The sequence below is a fragment of the Dryobates pubescens genome, chromosome 29 (genome assembly GCF_014839835.1).
Source record: "Dryobates pubescens isolate bDryPub1 chromosome 29, bDryPub1.pri, whole genome shotgun sequence".
NCBI classification, from domain to species: domain Eukaryota; kingdom Metazoa; phylum Chordata; class Aves; order Piciformes; family Picidae; genus Dryobates; species Dryobates pubescens.
Genome location: NC_071640.1, coordinates 10,154,897 through 10,161,277, shown reverse-complemented (window position 1 = coordinate 10,161,277; position 6,381 = coordinate 10,154,897).

Below are 6,381 nucleotides of genomic sequence, written 5' to 3'. Positions count from 1 at the left end.
TGCATAAAAATAGACATCAAATGGGAGGGAAATAAGACACAAAAAGAGAAAGGTTAGAGCTGCCATTGAACAGCAAGTATCTCCTTGGGAAGCTACACAGCATTTATTCATGCTGATCTTCCTTGTTCAAAATAATTATATCACTCAGCCTTGTAAGGCACTAGACAAATAGGTACATTAAATTAGGTGAAAACTTGCTACAGGGGGTGACAACCATCCTTTTATATTGTAGGTGATGTGCACCATTCATCTCTTATAAAGCACAGATAGAAAAGAGAGGCATTAGGATAGGGAATAAAATGCAATAACAAAGCTGTACAAATGGGACAGTTAGAAAAGGGCAATAACTTCCACAGGTCTGCCAGAAAGTGCATTTGCTCAGTGGGACTGGCTTTTACTGCCCAAACAGGAGCAGTTCCCCTCAAACAGCACCTTCCCTGAAGAAAGGAGCTGCCTGCTCTGCTGGGAAATCACAGAAGGCACTGGGTTGGAAGAGAGCTTTAATACTCTAGTCCAACCCCCACTGCAGGGATATCTCCAATTAGAGCAGGTTGCTCAGAGCTCTTTCAAGCCTGACCTTGAATATCTTTGGGGATGGGGCCTCCAGCACCTCTCTGGGCAGCTTGTCCCAATGCTCCACCACCCTCCACTGAAGAACTTCTTCCTAATGCCACATCTACATCTACCCTGCTCTAGTTCCAAAGCAATGCCCCTTGGGTAGCTTTCATCAACATCTGCTTGTAAGAATCAAACCAAGTGGAAAGGCTCTTTTCTGGCTACTAAACACCTCTGTATTCTGATCAGCACCTTGGCAGGAAGATGATTTAGTTGATTAGGTGGTGTTGGATGATAGGTTGGACACGCTGATCTTGAAGGTCTCTTCCAACCTGGTTTATTCTATTCTATTCTATGAAGAAGATAATTAATGAATCATAAAGCTGGGAGAAGTGGGGAAATTAATAGTAAAGCTTAAATAAACTCAACCTAAACCAAACCAGAGTTAGTTAGGAGGAGGCATGTCTGGAGATTTCAGATACCTGAAATGCCCTTGTTCTGTCGGGAAACACCACAAGGATCTTCATTTCCACAAGGTTCACTTCCTCAAAACCAGGCTCTTTCTGTATGATTTAACCAGCACAATAAAAACCTGAGCCACCCAGAAGTATGGTCAGACCCTGGTCAGATTCTGATCACAGAATCATAGAATCTATGGAAAAGACCTCAGAGATCATCAAGTCCAACCTATCACCCAACACCTCCTGACAACTAAACCATGGCTCCAAGTGCCACATCCAAGCCCCTCTTGAACACTTCCAGTGATAACTCCACCACCTCCCTGGGCAGCACATTCCAATGGCTAACAACTCTCTCTGGGAAGAACTTTCTCTTCACCTCCAGCCTAAACCTCCCCTGGCACAGCCTGAGACTGTGTCCTCTTGTTCTGGTACTGGTTGCCTGGGAGAAGAGACCAACCCCCTCCTGGCTACAACCTCCCTTCAGGTAGTTGTAGAGAGCAATAAGGTCTCCCCTGAGCCTCCTCTTCTCCAGGCTAAACAATCCCAGCTCCCTCAGCCTCCCCTTGTAGGGCTTGTGCTTGAGGCCTCTCACCAGCCTCATTGCCCTTCTCTGGGTCTAGGTTAAGAAGGGCATTGCTCTGCAAATACAATCACAGAATCAGAGAATTGTTAGGGTTGGAAGGGACCTCAAGGACCATCCAGTTCCAACTCTCCTGCCATGGCCAGGGACACCTCACACTACAGCAGGTTGCTCACAGCCACCTCCAGCCTGGCTGCAAACACCTCCAGGCAGGAGGGTTCCACCACCTCCCTGGGCAACCTGTGCCAGTCTCTCACCACCCTCCTGGGGAAGATTTTCTTCCTAACACCCAATCTGAATCTCCCCATTTCTATTTTTGCTCCAGAGGTGTGATGTAATAACAAGAACTTTCCTCTGTGTGAATATGAAACTTTTAGTAATTGGCCATGATACAGAATCCTGGAGTAGTTGATCTGATTTATGTCAGAAGCTCTTATTTGTGTTCCCTGGGCTGGAGGAGTCTATTGAAAGTTTGTGATTGAAGAGAGCTGGGTGATCTGAAGGTCAGAAGGAAAGTAATGAAACCTTCATAGAGACCACATTATTCCTGGTTAAACTTCACTGGAAGAGGAGAATTGCATCATGATTGAATTTAGCTGGCAGTATAATGTATCCAGATAAGAAACAAAGACCACACAAAAGGATCACATTCTGCATTTGACAGCTACTAAATCTCCCTGTGTCTTTTAAAGAGGGGGGATATCCACTCTGCTCAGCGTGGCCTTCCTGCACTAAACCTGTTGGGAAATAACACAAGGACCAGCCAACAGCCAAAGTCACAGCCAGCTTGAAAGGCAGCTTATAGATCACAGGAGGAGCAGGAATGTAGGGTGAAAGTATATTTATAACTCTGGCAAGCTGAAAGGCTTCAGTAGTTCACCTTTCTCAAAATAATAAAGCTCCATCACTCTTCTTCTCAGGGGAGAAACTGTGAAGTTGTTTATTTTTGCCTTCCCTGTAGTGCAAGGAAGGGAAGAGCCTGTAAAGCTTCTGCTGGAGTACATGTGCTAGAGTTAGCTGCATGAGGTAACAGAGCTACCTTAGGTCACCTCACAGCCTGAGACTGACATAGGATAGAATGGAATGGAATGGAATAGAATAGAATAGAATTAACCAGGTTGGAAAAGACCTTTGAGATCATCAAGTCCAACCTATCACCCAACACCTTCTGATCAACTCAACCATGACACCAAGCACCCCATCCAGTCTCTTCCTAAACACCTCCAGTGATGGTGCCTCCACCACCTCCCTGGGCAGCACATCCCAACAGACAATCTCTCTTTCTATGAAGAACTCCTTCCTAACATCCAGCCTAAACCTCCCCTGGCACAGCTTGAGACTATGTCCTCTTGTTCTGGTCCTGGTTGCCTGGGAGAATAGACCAACCCCCACCTGGCTACATCCTCCCTTCAGGTAGTTGTAGAGAGCAATAAGGTCTCCTCTGAGCCTCCTCTTCTCCAGGCTAAGCAACCCCAGCTCCCTCAGCCTCACAGCACCTAGTTAAGGTAGGTCAGGGCTAGTGTTTCTCCACAATATCCCCATTAAAGACAAGTAAGAACCATCTGAAAGTGCCTCTCTGCAGTCTTGGTGGCTAAACACACACACTCAAGTCTGGGCACCCTGTTGGTGCCCACAAAGGTTCCCTGAGGAAGCCTCCAGGCCTCGGCAGAGTTGGTGTGGCATGGCTCATGAGCCTGAGCACGCTGAGCACACACAGAAAAGCTGCAGCCAAAGGTATCTTACCTTAATGATCCATCAAAATCCACTCACAGATCAGTGGCTAAAGAAGGAAACAAAGCCTGGCTGCTCAGGGCTAGAAGAGACTCTCTCCAGATGTGGAATTGGTAGGAATCCTCAGAATGATGCAAGAATGAGGTTTTAATAAGCCCTAGGTGACGCAAGTCATCTAGAGCTTTTTACTCACAGCAATTAGCACTAAGTCAGCTTGATGCTGCTGGTGACTTTTGGTTATGAGGTTCAGCCTGGCCCGCCTGCAATGAGTAGCTGCCTTCCAGCCTCTCTTAACTATAGCTAAAGACAAAAATCCCCTCAAGAAAAGCCGCAGGTTCCCTCCTTGGTGCAGTGCAACATTTGGCTGCAGTCAGCATCCCTGAGCAGAGCTGTTGGGAGCCCAGCCCTGTGCTGTTTACAATTATGCTAATTAAGAGTTGTGCTCATTCACAACTCCAGATCAGCATTTTCCTGCAACTGATTTTCAGAGCTCTTCTTCACTTCTCACAGGCTCAACTCCTTGACAAGGGGCTTCATAAAGGTGCTGGATGAAATGCTTCCCAGCTCCCCAAGCCAAGTTTGGAGGCAGGAATCTGTGTGAGCTCGACCATGCTTTCTTGGTAAGTGATTTATCCTGGCTTAAAGTAGCTGAGTTAGGTGGGGTGAATCAGCAATGTTTGTGCCCCCAGCCCATATCATGGAGGCATTAGAGTAACAGCCTAGACAAGTTGTTTGGTCTAGATATCTTTCCTACAGCTAAAGGCAGGGCAAATGATTGATTTAGGAGCAAGAGGTTCATTAGCAGGCAGAGGGATGGGAGGTTAATCATTGTGATTCTTGTGAAAAATCACAACCACCCTTTGAGATCACTCTTGTGAGGGTGGCAGCCCTCAGCCAAATAAGCAGAATGCAGCATGTTTGGGAATGAATTGATGAGCAGCCATCGTCAAGCAGGGACAGCTCAGGGGCCGAGTGCATCTAGGGAAGAGCGGCAACAGGAGGATAAGGAAATGAGAGCATCACTGTGCCACACAACAGCCATGACTGCATGGTTGGTATGCAGGATCACCTCTGGAAACACTGACCATCAGCATCCCTGGAGCTGGTCCAAAAACATATTGCCATGGCACTTTGGGACATGGTTTAGTGGCCATGGTGGTGTTAGGTCCACAGTTGGCCTTGACGACCTTGCAAGCCTTTTCCAACTGGCATGATCCTATGATGCTATGGTTTACATAAGCCAGAGAAAATGTATAAGCCACAGGAGAATAAAAAGGCAAAATGACAATATTCAGCCTTGAGTGACAGTCCTTCTTGGGCCCTACAAAGGTAGTTGTCAGGCAAACCCCTGCAGCTGCCAGCATGGTCACTAGAAGTTATCCTAACAATACCCAAAGCTTTTATCTAGAATCATAGAATCAGTCAGGGTTGGAAGGGACCACAAGGATCATGTAGGGCAGGGACACCATGGATCCTGCTTTGTTTGCCCTCTGTGGAATTAAATTTGCTCTTTCTGTCTTTGATTCCAGCCATGGTGTGCAAAAGCTCTGTGCATTCCCACTGATATTCATATCACTTCTACTTCAGCTTCTCGTGAACCTTAACGATGTCAGTCTCAGTTTAGGTAGGCTTATGCTGACAACCTCAGTCTTGTCCATTCTTGAATTCCCTCACCCCCTCAATTTCCTTTGTTTTTTGTTTGATGCCTTTATGTAAATGTCTCAGTTACTTCCTTGGACATGAAACACACAGCAGACTTTGCTGGGCAAGGTTTTCACCTTGCCCAGAAGAGTTAGACACTGACATGCCCAAAGAACCCCTCAATAACCACTGTACCAAATAGAAAATCAGGGGAAATCAAACTGGGAGAGACCTCAAGGATCATCTGGTCCAAACTTTCTTGGCCAAAGAAAGGCTCTGCAGCTCATTCAGCTGGACCTTAACACTACCTAATGGTGGAGATTCCACCATTTTCCTGGGGCTATTTATCCTTGTTATGAACAAGTTTACTCTTGTGAGTGGTTTGGTTTGGTTTGTCTTGGTTTGGGTTTGGGTTGGGTTTTTTTGGCAATACTGCTTCTCCATAAATTTTCCCAAGGCTTTTCCACTCTGGAAACCTTCCTTTGGATTTCTAGCTGAGCAAAGCAGGAGGAAAGCCACGAGGAGAGGCTCAGCCATGCTTTCAGAGGTATTAGCTTGACAACACCAGCACTTGGGTATCCATGTATTCCTACAGCAGCTTTTCACTGAAAGGGTTCTCAAACATGGGAAAAGATTCCCCAGGGAGATGGTTGAGTTTCTACCACTGGAGGTGTTTAGCCTAGAGAAGAAGAGGCTCAGGGGAGACCTTATTGCTGTCTACAACTACCTGAATGGTGGTTGTAGCCAGGAGGGGGTTGGTCTCTTCTCCCAGGCACTCAGCACCAGCACACAGTCTCAAGCTGCACCAGTTTAGGCTGGAGGTGAGGAGAAAGTTCACTGAGAGAGTCGTTAACCATTGGAATGTGCTGCCGAGGGAGGTGGTGGAGTCACCGTCCCTGGAGGTGTTCAAGAGGGTATTGGACATGGCACTTGGTGCCATGGTTTAGTCATGGGGTCTGTGGTGACAGGTTGGACTTGCTGATCTTTGAGGTCTCTTCCAACCTTGGTGATTCTGTGATTCTGTGTTGAAAAGAAGCAGAGATATGGTGCTGAGGGATATGGTTTAGCACTAAATGTGGTAGCGTTAGGAAATGGTTGGACTCAATGGCCTTAAAGGTCTTTTCCAACCAAAATGAGTCTATGAGTCTGTGATTCCAGGACAATTCACAGGTAGCCAAAGAGTGGTGAGGTCCACCAGCCAGCAGCTGTGGTTCAGTGAGTCAGCAGCAAACATCACTCAGAGCATCGTGAAGTGGCGCTAAGCTCAGTCACCGAACCTGACCTGCGGTTTCATGCAAACCTTTTCGACTCTATAGGTTCATGCCCCCTGAATTTCACTCTCAGTTTCAGGTATCAATGAATTCAAAATCTTCAGGTAAAATGCAGCTAGGAAAAAAACCCCAAAAACAAAAA